Genomic DNA, 16,096 nt, shown 5'->3' on the forward strand with positions numbered 1-16,096 from the left:
GGCCCAAACTTCTAATGGCTGAATTTATCACTATGCTCCCAATATTCCTCTGTTTAAAAGATATTCAAAGTATTTGTATCCCCTCACCAGTCAATATAATAAGAATCCCACTTTATCAGCTATCCAGCATCCAAACACTGATCAACAATGCAATAAATGGAGAAGAATTCTCCTCCACAACAGAGAAGAATTCGATCTCGATCGAAAACAAAACATCAGGTGTGTGGCAGCTCTGCGGACACAAGATAATAACGATGAGCCAGGTCAGCAGAAGATCACTAAAGCTAACTCAAATATTCACTCTTTACAAACATTGTTAGCAGAAAAGCATCTCGAACTCTTGAAAACTTGCTCGATTGGAACTTCGCTAACAGCATATTATATGCTGATTCAAAACATTATGAGTGAAAAAATCAGTCCTTGGGCAATATTTCTCATCAGGTTGCTGATTCAGCCGTTTTCAACGCACTTTGAAAGGAACTATACGATTAAATATTTATTAAAGAATATACATTGTTTTTTTATATTTGTGTATGACCAGGCATGTATTCCTTGCTGATATGGTTAAAAAAAAATACACATGTGCGAAAATACCAAGGTTTGAGGTGAGGTCCACCGTATGTGTGCGACTCCTGTGTAATTTCCGAATCGCAGTGAGGTCTGAAGAGCAATTCGCAGTCCTCAGGCCGAACGCTATCATCCATTTCATTATTTACATTATGTGAATCGACAGCGTCATGCATTCCTGCCCTTGGGATACTGATAAAAAGGGACACATCTGTTCTCAGTAGCCTCGGGTGAAGACGCTCTCTTAGCAGAAGAGACAATAACAACAAAGCGAATGGGAAAAGATGCGAAATATCACCCTTCGAAACACTTATGAAATCTCAGCGTGTCGCCGTGGTGGGGGGGTGAGATGAGGGGGCACTCTTGAACGCAGCACAGCGTTCACAGCTGATACATGTGCTCTTGGAAACATCAGGGCTGAGCTATGTTTTCACCAGAGGTAATGTCAAGTTTATAATTCCCCATGCTTTTAAGCCCTGCTGTCAGTCATCGGCGCGAACCATTAAACCTAGCTTCGTTTTCTGAGGAAAATCGCGTCAATCATCTTTAGAGTCTTAATCCGACTCAAAACGTGAGCTTTTCCCCCTCCTGACAAGAGATATTACTCACGCCGCAGTGGTCTATCTCGAGCACATTAGCGATACCGCAACGATTACGAGCGCAGGCAGCGCTTCGAAAACAAATCCCTCGCAATAAAGCTAACAGCTATCTTCTTAACGTTCATGGAAACTTAGCTGTGAGTGTGTAATTGCTAAGCTAGCGGCTATTATCGTGCAACGACAATTAAAGGGCACCTCATATTTTTCTTGTCATTTTTAATCAGTGCTCAAGCGCAAAGAACACTTTAAATGAACTATTTATCTGTTTTATAGAAAGTAGCCGCAGGGTTAGCAGCTAGCGTTTCGAATGTTTTCCTTGTGCTCCTGAGAGACTAGTTCTCATGGGTTCTTTGTCTTCCAAATATCGCCAGTACAAATTGAAAGGATGCTCAAGGATCTAGTGTACTCTTTGATCTCAGGGCACTGTGTATGCCCAAACCTATGGTTCCTCATTACATAGAGAAGGAAATCTAATTTCTAGCCAAAAAATAATAATATTTCATATATTATACTATACTATATATTTTTCCTTTTTATTTTTATTATTTTTTTTTTTTACCTGCAAATTACCATCAAAAATGTGTTTCAATAACTGGTTTTAAGGTTGCCAAGTAAAAAAAATTCCAATAATCACACTTGTTCATTTAAATGTTTGTTTTATGTCAATGCCATAACATTTATTTTCAACCCAATAACAAATGAATTATCGCCACACACTTTCCATACATTATCCAGTACGGTTATTATTTTTTGGGAATTTGGGCTTTTTAAAAGTACTTTTAAAAGTAAAAATACAAAGCTTAATAAAAAGCTTTTTATTAAGTTGTTCTGTAGTTCGATTTCAGTTTGTTATTCTGAATATCTTTCATTGTTCATTTGAATAAATAATTGTTGACAAAACGCATGTACGCGTGCGCTTGATTTTATAAGTAGTCTTGTTTTTAGTCTTTAGGCCCTAAATTTTGGCATTCTAGCGGTTAAAAAATGCGACGACACTCTACGTTATTTAGCACACTCGGCTAAATCCTGTCTAAGGACAAAAACACTGAACACATTTGACCTCAAGCTCTGTGCCATGTACACACAGACACACAAACGCTGTCGAATAACAATGCTAAAACACTGAAAAAAAAATCCACTATTAAAAGTTAATTGGTTTTACATTAGCATCGTTATCCTGATCATGCTGATTCATTTGCATGCTACTTTGTATTAAGTAATATCTCTGAGCAGTATTTGCATATTTCATAGGTCTAAAACACTAATTTATGAACGTTGCCATTTGCAAAATGCTAAAAGCAAATGAGCAAACAAGGATAATTGTTGCTCTGCTGATATCTTAACTGGCTCAGGAGGGACTTGGGTATTTAAGCTAATATTTGTCGCTTACTTGATTATGACAGCTATTTTGCAAGTTTTTCTTTGGTCAGGCGTTTTCTTCAGAAGCTCATAAGATAGTTAGTCAGGTGGCGTTCCTGACTACGGAGGTATAAAAAAAATGTTTTATAAGTAATCTTGTTTTTAGTCTTTAGTTTTTGCTTTGTCTCACTTTAAGACGCAATAAATGACGACGATTCTTAAATTAAGAGGTATTCTCTCGTTCAGAAGCTCTGGTTTTAGGATCTTTTTACATAAGTTAAGTAAAGCAAACTGTTTTAAAGCTAGTTTTAACCTAATTCGACTAACTCAACTGCTTGGAATGCATGTTTTAATGCTTATTTTAAGACATTTGATTCTTATTTCAAGAAATCTTACTAAGTGTAATTATTTCACTGCCCTGTGAGTTCATTTGATGACTTCTAAAAGCATATATTTATTTATTATATTTAGACGGTTATTATTTTGCAGTCTTGCTGAAAAATAGTCCAGTATTTGTTCTTTGGACATTAATCGCACGATGCCACGCACTATATTCCTATTCAATTTTCTCTTTTTCCTGCATTCCCAGGATCTCCTGAAGTGTATGATCACAAGGCAAAATGTTCTTAAACTTCCACAGAGCCTTATGTTCGAAGTCTTCATGTTCAGGATTCTTTTTTCTCCAGGTCCCTAATTTTTTGGTCAAATATTCCTTAAGACATATGCTTAAAGTTCTACAATCTTTGAGTCCTTTATTATTATTGGGTTCTGTTTCCAAGGCAGTACATTCCAGGGCGCTCTGTTTCTAGTGTTCTTTGTTCCAATGGTCCTAAATTTCTTGGCCATAAATCATTAATGTCTGAATCCTGTTTCCAAGGGTGCTTTGTTTTTAGGGTTCTTTGTTCTCAGGATCCTAAATATTCTGGGGCATATGTTCTCAAGCCATATCTTCTTGAAACCATATGCCCATATTGCCCCTGAGAGCTCTGTGTCTAGGGTTCTATGTTCCCATGATTGTATGATTCTGTTCATCCTCATTATACCCCAAGGGCTAATACTCCCTGTATTGGGAGCACCTGATGATAGGAAAGACCTATGTTCTCAAGACTGCTTTCACATGTATCAAAGTGTGCTATAAATCCTTTTTTTAATTCTATTTGGTCCCATATTCATAGGACCTGCAACACTATGTCCCCATGTTCCAAAAAGGTCCTCAGAGCACAATGTTCTATGTCCTATATAGACTTCCAAAGGTACAATAGTCTCAAGAATCTATATTTCCAAGCTGCTGGGAATAGGTTTTCAGGTTCTCAGGTTTCAAAGCAATTTTAAAACTAAATAATTCTATTTATTCAATTCGATGCTTAAGAATATTATACCCTCGGAAAACTAATATTTCCAATATTTGATCTTGTATTTGTCGGACCTTCACCCTTTTATCCCTGTAACATTCCCTATATTTGTCTTTTGCTCTTGTTTGCCCTTTTTATTCCTCTTTCTTGCACTTTTAATGTCTTATAATCTCTTTCTTCTTTAGTTTCTTCCTTTCCATGTTCTTGCCTTACCTTTCTTGATTTTTTTTCTCCATTAATTCTTACCTCATTTCGCATGCCTCCTTTACTGCTTTACTTGTTTTCTTTCCTGCTTTTCCCATGTTCACCCTTTCCTCATTTTCCAAGATTTCTTTTTTTCCTGCTTTTACCATGTTCACTCTTTCCTCATTTTCCAAGAAGACCTCTCCTTTTATTCACCTTTGTTTCTTTCTGTTTCTGCATTTCCTGTTCATGCTTTTCAGCCTTTTTCCCTCTTTCCTGCCTTTCCCAAAGTCTTTCCTCATTTTCCCTACCTTTTTTTGCCTCACCTTTTCTTCATTTTTCCCCATTCACTCTTTCCTTGTTTTAGCTACCTTTTTTCTTCATGTTCTTTCTTCACCTTTCCTGCATTTTACGCAATTCACGCTTCCCTCATTTTACCTGCCTCCCTTTCCTGCCTGAGTTCCTTTTTTTGTGTTCTATTCGGTCCTATATTCATAGGACTTGCAACACTCTGTCCCTATGTTCCAAGAAGGTCCCCAGAGCACAATGTTCTATGTCCTAGATAGACTTCCAAAGGTACAATATTCCCAAGCTGCTGTTTTTCACAGGATCCTAAAATTCCCAGGCTGCTTTGTTCTCATGTCTGAGAATCCTGCAGATTTTTTGTTCTCACGTTTCTATTCCTAATTGCACTACACTGCCAAAGTCCTTTGTTTCAAGGGCCCTAAATTTTGGCATTCTAGCGGTTAAAAAATGCGACGACACTCTACGTTAATCAGCACACTCGGCTAAATCCTGTCTAAGGACAAAAACACTAAACACATTTGACCTCAAGCTCTGTTCCATGTACACACAGACACACAAACACTGTCGAATAACAATGCTAAAACACTGGAAAAAAATCCACTATTAAAAGTTCATTGGTTTTACATTAGCATCGTTATCCTGATCATGCTGATTCATTTGCATGCTAGTTTGTATTAAGTAATATCTCTGAGCAGTATTTGCATATTTCATAGGTCTAAAATACTGATTTATGAACGTTGCTATTTTCGAAATGCTAAAAGCAAATGAGCAAACAAGGATAATTGTTGCTCTGCTGATATCTTTACTTTACTTGGGTATTTAAGCTAATATTTGTCGCTTCTTCGGTCAGGCATTTTCTTCAGAAGCTCGTAAGCTAGTTAGTCAGGCGGCATTCCTGACTACGGAGGTATAAAAAAAAAGGGTTCTGTACTCCACTTCTAGGCTCTGTCCTAATTCTCCCAATCGTCCCAAAGGAATGGCTGCCCTCCAGATGCCTTCTCATGCTTGCTGACTCAGCAAAGCTATTCAGAAGCTCCTCATGGGCTGAGGCGACAAGCAGCACGATCATACTAAAGTTGAAAGGAACCAATTGGTGAAAAATGTGTCGTATGTAATATGTTCTAATAGAAACAAGTTAGGAAAGTGGGATAGCTTAGTGGTCGGATTTCTGCTCAGAAGGTCGTGAGATTGAATCCCAATGCCACCAAGCTGCCACTGCTGGGCTTCTGAGCAAGGCCCCTTAACCCTCAACTGCTCAGTTTTATAAAAAGTAAAGTTAATTTGCCTCCTCATGGATTCAACATAGGTCTTTGTCTTTCCTGCCTTTTTTCCGTCATTTTTTTTTTCTTTTCCTCCGCCTCATTCTCTCTTACTTTTATATCATTATCTTTCTTTCGTTCCTTTTAAATTTGTTCCCCCCTTTCTTTCTTTGTCTTTTCTGCCTTTTTTTTTTTACCTTGTTTTAATCCTTGGTCTATTTCTCTGCTTTATTTTCTTTCCTTATTTTTTTTTTTTTACCTCATGAACTCATTTACTTCTCTTCCCCCTATTTTTCCTCTGCCTCCTTCCATTTCTTTGTCTTTCCGCCTTTTTATTTATGTATTTATTTATTTTTCCCTTTTCATCGTATCTTTTCCTTTTCTTCTGCTTTCTTGAATTCCTTTGTCTCTTCTGCCTTTTTTGTGTACATTCTCTTTTGTGTACTTTTCTTCCCTTGTCTCATTCTCTTACTTTCTTTCCTGTTTTTAACCTCATTCTTTTCTTTCTATCATTTTCTCAATCTCATTCTACTTTTGTCTCTCCCATTTTTTCACTTATCTTTTCTCTTTCCTTCCATCCTTCCTTCCCACCTTCCTTCCTTCTCAGCTGTCTCTCTTTTTTCTGTTCACATATTTCAAACTTTCTTTGTTTTCACTGGCCTTTGGTCCCTGCCACATTCCCTTTCTTTGCCTCATTTCTTTCCCTTTCTTGCAACTTATCCTCTCTCACTTGTTCCTTTTTTTCTTTCTTTCCCATGTTTAGCACCTCACCTTTTTCTTTATCCTTTTATATTTTATTACATTCTTAATTTTACCTGCCTCCTTTCCTGCCTCACTTGTTTTTGTCTTTCCTGCCTTTTTTCCCATTCACTCTTTCCTCAATGTCCATGCTTTCCTTCCTCCACACTCTCACCGTATCCCTCATTTACTCATTCCTAATATTTTCCTCACCTTCTTTGTTTGTCGTTCCCACCCTTTTCCCCTACCTCAGTTTTCTTCTTTATCTCCTCATTCCCCATTCACTCCTACCTCGTTTTTTCCCTCTTTCCTGCCTTCCCCACTCTTTCCATATTTCCCTACCTTTTTCCCCACTCAGCTTTTTCTTCTTTTTAGTTTAAAATTTTCCTGTTCACTGTTTCTTTGTTTTCCCTGCCTCATTTCTTTCTTGGTCTTTTCTTTGTCTTTTCTGTCTTTTGCCCTATTTACGCTTTCCTCGTTTTTTTTTTTTTTTTTTTAACTCACTCACCTATTTCTCATTTCCAATCCTTCTTTCTCACCTCACTTTCTTTTTATTGTTCACACTGCACCTTCTTTCCTGTCTTACTTTATTTCTTTACCTTTCCTATATTCCTGCCTTCTTTTACAGCTTGATTTCTTTCTTTGACTTTCCACTTTATTTCCACCTCTTCCTTCGTTCCTTGTTTTTCCTTTCATTTTGTCTTTCCCAAAATTCTCACTCTTCCCTTTCTTTTTTCCTCATTCAGTCTTCCCTTGTTTTTCCTGCCTCACTTTTTTTTTCATGTCTCCTATACTCTTTCGCTGCCTCACTCTCTTTGTTTTACTTTTCTACCCCCTTTCATTCACCTCCTTTGTTTTGCCTGCCCTCATTCTTCGTTCTCTTTTTTCCCCCTGCCTCTTTCCTTCCTTTTTTTCCCCCTCTCAGAGACGTTTAGCACAGGCAGGCTCTGATGATGAAGATTAACAGGCTTCATAGGGAGGCTATAAATGACGAACAAACCGTTTAAATAGAAATAACTGTGAGATCAAACCGTGGCGGTTATTCACCTCGGCTCTCACTCACACTTATCACAATTAAACGTCGGCCACTCTAATAGCACACACACTGATACATACATTACAGCGGCCTTTGAAATAACTCTTGAAACGTGGAAATTTTTTTGTAGTTGGAATGGACCTCATTTACATATAAATTACCCTGTTGAGTTCAAGCGATAGCATTTCCACACAAGTATTTAAAGAAAAAAAAAAGCCGGAAAAATCAAACACTATTACAGATAAATAGATGAGAATTGTGTATGCATTGTTATCGCAAAACACACACACGCACACACAAATATTTTAATTTTTGCCAAGCAGGAAAGCTTGATGTAAAAACATTGCTATTGCTGTACTATCTGAGCTAGCAATCAGCCATCAGTAATTGCTAGCGCTAACCTGTTTGTTTACCTCAGAGATTAATGTCATGTCTGTTTTTATTAATACTATAACATTACTTATGCTGTCATTCTTACCTAACTGCCAAACAAATCCAGTTCATGGACACGTCGATGGGCTAGAGCAAGTTAGCAAACAGTTACAGTTTGTCTGATAGCATTAGCTAGGCTGCCCCAGTATTTACTTTCATTTAACCACAGTGAGTTTCTGTGTAAATATGTATATACATGCAGAGACCTTTTATATGTGTCTTTTATGGTTTTTGAGAGACACTTGCATGTTCCTTTTGTTTATGGAACAAACTCAGTCATTTTAATAGTGTGAAGGTTTCATCTTTATCCTTCATTGGCTTCAATAACACACCTTTTTACACACTTTCGGAATCCGGACAGTTAATTTGTCCAAACATTTAGCTGAAATACTTTTGTCCTGATTCTTATAAAACTAGCCAAAGTTGTTTTATGCTAGTTGGAGATTGTTTACATTCATCCCAGAGCAGTTTTATAGGATTTAGGTGTGGCGTCTGGGCAGGCCGTCGCATGATAGATGACACTTTTCTCTCTTTAAATAACGCTTACAGAGCTCAGGCGTACGCTTCAGCACATCGTCTTGTTGTATGATGATGTCAGTTCAAATTAGCCGCAGTCCAGACGGAATTGCATGGTGTTAAAGTATGGAACGGTTGCTTTCCGTTGGTTCCTTTTAGTTTTCAGAATAAGTTTCCAACTTTCCCAGCACATAAACAACCCCAAACCTATAAACCTTCATGTTTAAATTTTAGGGGGAGACAGTCTGCTAACATCCTCTCTCCTGTTTGAGCGAAAAATTGACTCATTTTTCCTCAGAACCTCTAGTCATACACATGTCCAATTTGTATGTTTCTGGCTTTGTTACATAAAAACAAAAAAGGAACTGCGTTTGTTATAACTTGCTCAGCTTTTAAAGGCACCACAAATGGTCTGTTGTACTAACAAAAATGGAGGACAAGAACTCCAACTCCCAACACCACACAAACTTTTCCACTTCAATTTGCCCTCATACTGATTGAGCAAAGGTGTTAGCAATTAGACACGCTCTCTCACATGTATAGATTTAAAGACATGCACATTTACAAACTCAAGACAAGTAACACGTTTAATTGTCTGCATTTTAGGTCGGTGTTTTGCTCTTTGTTTCATGGTTTCTGGTTTCTGATCTCGCTTTTAATTTCTTGTTTTTTCACATTGTTTTCTAATGCCTGTTCCGCCTGTTTATGGCCTTGAATAATGACAATACGGTCTTGAACGCATACACAACAGTAATAGTAACAATAGCAGTCATCAGCTAGCTTGTTTAATCCAGCGTTAGTGTGAATCTTATCTTCTTCACATGTTTTTAAAGACACCACAGAGAACATTTCCTCCAATCAGAGAAATATTCATTGTAGTTTGAGAACAGGGCATAATAAAAAAAAAAAGGTTATTTTCAAGGAACCATGGGAAAATGGTACCTCAGAGTTTAGGGTGTTTGAATCATAATAATGAGTTCATCAGCTCAAATCCCAGCACCACATGTGGCTGCTACTGTTGGGCCCTTTAGCAAGGCCTATAAGTCACTTGTTCATGTGTATAAGTGAGATAATTATACGTTCTCTGGATGAAGATGTCTGCCAAATGCTAATAATGTAAATTTTATGGGATTAAAAGTTTAAAATATAAGCATTGAGTTACTCTTAAATTATTTTCTTTATACATTTTCTTAAATATTGTATTGCCTTGTATTTTGCAATCTTGATTCACAGAGTAGCATTTGGATTGGATCCGCATATGAAAATAAAGACCGGAAACTTGAACAATTGACAAATCGACATAACGTAAAACCCAGATCATCGAAAATTCTTCACATCACTTCATATCAGGTAAGAACTTGTCTTATGTTTATACGGTTTGGTTATGTGACAAAGGATTTCTCATGTCAGAAAATGGGGAACAAGTTAATTGATTGCTAATTATGCTATGCTAACTTTTTTTGCGTATACTGTAAGTTAGCTAACCGGAGACTAAACATAAAGGAAACGGTGTCATCCTGTGTTTGTGTTTGCATTGCTAACTTTTATCAATTAAAAGGATAGCTCGCAAGTTAAGTAGCTGTTGCTGTACAAATAGTTCTTTTTGCTTAATGAAATACAATCATATATACATCTTCATGGCTAACTGTTCAGACACAGGTGAGTCACGTGTACTCGTCCACAGCGACTGCAGAGACAATTCTGTGTACTCGTCGGCCAATCCGGTTCCGTCCATTAAGGTTGACTTTCACAAATAATATTCGCAGTCCTGTAACTTAGATCGTCAGGAAAAAAATGGGATTTCGACCAGTCATTGTTTAAAAACAAGCTAACAAAACTAAGCGGTCAGAAACATCTTTTTGCCTCCACCGTAGCTCCACCCACAAACAAAAACAAATAAATGTCACAATGTTAACTTACTGATAGAGAGTCTGAAAGGAGACGGGCTGTTCGGTTACGTGAATCAAAACGCACACATACGCACACGGCTACGCAAACAAAGAATGGAATGCAGGAGTTGGCTAGCACAAGAAATCGCTGAAAAGTGACAAATATTTTCTTTTTTATTAAAATGTTAAAATTTTTACATTAAATGCCCTCATCACTAAAATCAGTAAGAGAAGATATTAAGCATTTATGCTTTCTGGTTTTTGTGGGTTTTTTGATCGAGACAGCACTGAAAATCTTTGCAAACTTCGCAGAAGGCTGATTAGCTTGCAAAAAAACATGTGTGTGTGTGTGTGTGTGTGTATATATATATATATATATATATATATATAGGTTTTACATTGTATTTTTATTTATTTTTTTGCCCCAAAATTAGCAAAGATTAATGGTAGTCAGTTCACTAGGTTAGCATTAGCTGGGCTAATCAATATTCAGTTGATCTGTTTTTATCCAGTGTCTAATTTTAATGTAATTAGCTTGTTAGTGGAGTTTTAGCACATATGAAATAAAACTTTCTTTTTTGCCTTACAACAATTTTTTTAAATATGTTGGAACAAAGCACTGATTTTTTTACCGCATGGCTCTTTAACCCGGCCCATATGGCGCCGTTTTTGCAGCGCAAGCACAAGGTTTCACAATGGGAAGTTTTTAAGGAATATTGTGAGGCAGCATTTGGCCTGTTAGCTACTATATATATACTGTACATGTGTGTGTGTGTGTGTGTGTGTGTGTGTGTGTGTGTGTGTGTATATTTGAGGGTGTCCAGTGTCGAGAAAAGCTTTCAAGTAGGCTAACTACGCGATGATAAAGCATCACAAAAGGGAAGTCAATATTTGTGCATGCGTGTTTAGGCTACATAAAAAGCTAATCAGTCACAAAAGCCGTACAGTCCATTGTTGCTCTTTCTAAATGTAGGCCAAGTTCTCCAGCGTGTGTTTATTCCACACGTTAAGATAAAAAGCAGTCACTTTCACTCGGCCGTATCTCATTTCTCAAATCTAATTCACTTCCTTAATGCACTCGGTAGCCACCGGCTTCCCATTTGGCAGCCGTCCAAACCCGAGCACTTCGCTAATGAGACTCTCGGCTCTTACGGCGTCCGGCAAAAAAAAAAAAAAAAAAAAAACCTTTAAATATCTGTCTACCGCCTACCAAAAACTGACGCTAATTAGCAGCGAGCGGAGGCCGTGGAGGTGAGAACGGCTCCGTGGGCTCGTATAATTACAGAGTTTTAATCCAGGTCAGTGGGTACGAGCGCTGCTTTAAATGCCACTGTTTGACGGGAGCAGTTAGCATTAGCAGCTTGTCACGCTCACGGAGCGGATTCGAAGTTGTGTTATTGTTATTGGTATATGGAGCTACTCAAAGTATTAGCGGTATAGCGAGGACACACCAGGTGACCCTGAGCTACAACTTGCGTCCTATTGGCTGAAATTGCTCAAATGGTTACCTCACACAATGTTAACACACCATTAGATTGTTACATTATACTGTTATGATCCATCGGTTTTTAGAGAGAGGTGGGAGCTCAGTGTTGGACTTCTGATCAGAAGGTTGAGAGTTTACATCCCAGTACCATCAAGCTGCCATAGATGGGCCCTTTAGCAAGGCCCTCAGCTGCTCAGTTGGATAAATGTGATAATTGTACATCATTCTGGATTAGAGCATTCTGGAAAAATCTGGCAGAAATTCTTTACTTTAGCAACATTAATTTTGTCCTAATGTTGGTGTGCTAGCTTAAAATGAACTAGCAAAAAACACAATTGTATAAGACACGTTTGGATGTGGTCGCTTAAAAGTTTCCCACTAGGAGAACCAAACCTGTTCCAACATAACACGATGCAAGCTCTATGAAGATCGCTTTACATGGGTTGGAGTGGAGGATCTCCTGATACAGAGCTCCAAACATCTTTATGTCTCTATTAGTACATGGTTTTTCTCACACCCTTGTGGCTGAATAAGCACAAATCTAAACTCCAAAGTCTAGAGGAACATCTTCCTAGAAGAGTGGAGGTTATAGGTTACAGTATAAGAGCAAATTGGAACTCACTGTAAAATGGGAGGTTCAAAATTCACATATGAAACTTCATAATCAGGCTTTCACAAACTTTTTTTTAAATATTGTATCTAGTTACATAAAATACATATATTAGGGTTGTAACTGTACACAAAATTCATGGTTTGGTACGTACAACAGTTTTTAAGTCACGGTTCAGTTACATTTCGATTAACGATGATCAACAATTGAACAGTTTTCAGATTTTACATTATCTTTAAACATTTAAATAATTATACAAAACATTATACAAGTTAAACAGAATAATTCTAATTACTGCAATACAGTTTTTATTTTATTGATTAAATTAGCTCAAATTAAATTGAATAAATAAAATTTAATAAATGGAAAAAAATGGTTTACATTTGTTAGACCTTTTTGGGGAATACAGGTGTCTTTTTTACTTTTATATAACAATTTTTTTATAAAGATATGTTTCTCTTAGCTAGTTATTATAGCACACTTTAACAAATGTTTTCATTCCTTCCATAATTCAATACACATAATTGTCAGGATTTAATTTTTTAAAAAGAAAATTTAAAAGCAAACGCTAAAGAAACAAAAATGGAAGCGGCGGCTATTTCATGTATACGTGAAAAGGTGATCTACAAATCTTATTTCCGGTACGGATCGAGTCGCCACAGTGACACTGTGCTAACTCTTGTGTTTTTTATACCACTGGCATTGTTGTTTTAAATTTTATGATGATAAAAAAATGGGCTCAAAATGTGAGGCAGAGACTAAACAAACGTCCGGTCCGCCACTTAATACGCTCTTAATGGAACTCGAAACTATGTTCCGCATGTGAAAAGGATTGCACCGAACGCCCTGTACTGAAAAATTTCAGTAAGAACACGTGTACTGTTACACCACTTATATATATATATATATATATATATATATATACAATTATAGATAGGTAGCATTCTCCTTAGTTCAGCTTTCACTTGTTATTAAAGTTAGCATTGGCTGTAGCCTGAATTATAAACCTTCGCCCCGGTTTCGCTCCAAGGCAAATGTAAATTCGAACCTACTGTCTTTGCTTACACAAATAATGATCATTAGCAATGCAAAATCAATAGTGTTAACACACCAGTGCAGCTTTAATGAGGACCGTTCATCTCGTAGACTCGATAGGACCACGCTAGTAAATGGTCAAGTCATCCCGGACAAACGTTTGGAGCATAACTAAGTACGCAGTTATATTTTAGATGCCAATCATACCATTATTTGCACCCTTTTTCTTTGCTCTTTAATTTCTACCTGTGTCCTGTTAACTCATGGCCTATAAAACCCCCTTAGGGTTGGTTTTAGCATCGTTTTACCTCACGTTTCTTTCTTTGCTTCCCTTTCGCGGCTGTTTTTTCAAGTCTAAAAAGTGGATGTGTTTCCTATCTAGAAACTTCTAAGATGGGTCGATGAGGCTCCGCTGGGTCCCCACATCACCTGCGGTTATTGTTCTCTCACAATCGTGCTCCTGTAAACAGGCTCTCTCTAATTGTTCTTCGCCTCGAGCTGTCTCCCGGGCTCAGGCTTTGGAGACATTCGGCTCTTTGGAAAAAGTGAAGAACGAGGCTCGGGCTACGGCTAGTACTCTTGTTAGCTCTGATGGGAAATGGGATGTTGAGGTATGCAGGTAAAGGAGTTTTGTTTTTTGTATTGCTACATGCTCACAAGTGTCTTTTTTCGAGTGTCAGAAATATACGAGCACAAAGTTGTGTACAATAAAGGGTTTCTGTATTTGACTGGGGAAGCTGGGTGCTAGTAGCTAATGAGACACCGTGAGAAAAAATACACCAAGCAAAATCAAGAAACCCGGCAGCTTTGTGGCGTAGAAAATGTACAGGATTGTGGTTTTGCATATTGTTGTTCTTAATGAAAATAACAAAGCTTGTTCTCGCTAGTCATTACTCAGTGAATAAACTTACACAGTGACCCCAGTGTTAGCATTACCCATAAACAATGAGTATGATGTCCAAAATATACTGTATCAAAGGATGTCTGGGTCAAACATTTGAAATAGACTATTCGGTTTAAGAAAGTGGATGTAATCTTTGGAATCAACTTCCACAATGAATGTCCTAAATTAGATGTCCTAAGTAATATAACCAAGCCTTAGTTCCAATGTCAAAAACAGACCCAGTGATATAAAGTGTATAATTTTAGACAACAGACAATGCCATAAGCTGCAAAAATATAGTTGCTGTATCTGCAATTATTTCGCAGACCTGTCCCTGAAAGCCATCAAACTAAAAAAGAAAAACTCCCAAAGAAGCACTACCATAAGTAATAAAACCGTTGTCTGAAAAAAAAAAATAATAATAAATGCAATAAACCCCTCCCTAAGTACTGGCCAAATCCTGAATCCCAACAAAAACACCTGCATTACAACAATAAGTACAAAATCCCCCATTTAGGGAAAACCAGACACACTATAGAACATTGTCACAAAAAATAAAACACTGGTCAATGTAATAAATGATAGACTTCTGGCGCCTATATTGCATGCGACTCCCACCGATTTGTTCTTAAAGCTGATGTGATAGAGACAGGAAAAATGGGCGAGCGTACAGATTTGAGCGAGTTTAAAAAGGTCCAAATTGGGACGGCAAGACGACTGGGTTAGAGCATCTCCAAAACTGCAGCTCTTGTGGGATGTTCCCAGTCTGCAGTATCTATCAAAAGTGCTCTATGGCGAATGGGCGGCCGAGGCTCATTGGTGCCAGAGGGGAGCGAAGGCTGGTCCGTGTGGTCCAATCAAACATACAAATCAAACAACATTTCTGTAGCTCAAACATATGTTGGGTCAGGAGGGTTTTAGCCACAAAAGGGGGACCAACACAATATTAGGCAGGTGGTCATAATGTTAAGCCTGATTTGTGTGTGTGTGTGTATATATATATATATATATCATCAAATCCTCCAGTCAGGGGGCATCAGCCCCACCATAGCACCTTGTCACAAAAAACGTGCGGGTCAATGTAGTAAATGACGCAGTGCTGGTGCCCGCAATTGAATTTGCCTCACTGTTTACTGTATGCTACTAATTTTATCGCAGCCTCTTTAGTCTGTATGAGCATTGGTCATAGTATATATTAGAACTGTGCATCTCCATAATTAAGGCCGACACGATTTACATCTCTAAGCATTGCCCACGATTTCTGGACTACAGAAAAGCGAATTGTGCAAAGATTCTATTTGTGTACTACAGTTCAGCATCCAACACCATTATTCCCTTCATGCTCACCTCTAAGATGCAGGTCCTGGGTCTCAGCCTGCCGCTGTGTCAATGGATCTCCAACTTCCTGACAGACAGACCCCAAGCCATACAGGTGGGCAAACACACCTCATCCACCCTCACCCTCAGCACTGAAGCGCCCCAGGGTTGTGTTCTGAGCCCCCTGCTGTACTCACTTTACACATATGACTGTGTGGCCATCCAACTCCACCACCATCAAGTTTGCTGACGACACTGTTGTGGTGGGCCTGATCTCCAATGACGACAAGAAGGCCTACCCACAGGAGATTAAAAACCTGAAGAGATGGTGCCAGGAGAAAATTGTAACTTTATACTACTCTCTCAGGTGCTAAGGACCTTTTCCACTTGCACCATTGAGAGCGTCCTTACGGGTAGCATCACTTCCTGGTTCGGAAACCGCACCATGCAGGATAGGCAAGCCCTCCAGAGGGTGGTGCCATCAGCTGAACGTACCATCTGCACCGAGCTCCCTAACCTGCAGGACATC

The 16,096-nt window shown here is 38.2% G+C and overlaps 1 protein-coding gene across 5 annotated transcripts in view; it reads left to right on the plus strand.

Annotated features, from left to right (window-relative positions):
- Positions 1-16,096, plus strand: part of LOC124378291 (SLIT and NTRK-like protein 5) — a 127,644-nt gene that overhangs the window by 44,644 nt on the left and 66,904 nt on the right. For 3 of the 5 annotated variants that reach the window (XM_046837873.1, XM_046837879.1, XM_046837874.1), the window contains one exon: positions 9,581-9,697. The gene's annotated coding sequence lies outside the window, so the exon portion shown is untranslated. Of the gene's footprint in view, positions 1-8,933; positions 9,464-9,580; positions 9,698-16,096 lie in introns of those variants that run through there. The other 2 variants (XM_046837875.1, XM_046837876.1) reach the window with 2 other exon arrangements.

The sequence above is a fragment of the Silurus meridionalis genome, chromosome 24, assembly GCF_014805685.1.
Source record: "Silurus meridionalis isolate SWU-2019-XX chromosome 24, ASM1480568v1, whole genome shotgun sequence".
NCBI classification, from domain to species: domain Eukaryota; kingdom Metazoa; phylum Chordata; class Actinopteri; order Siluriformes; family Siluridae; genus Silurus; species Silurus meridionalis.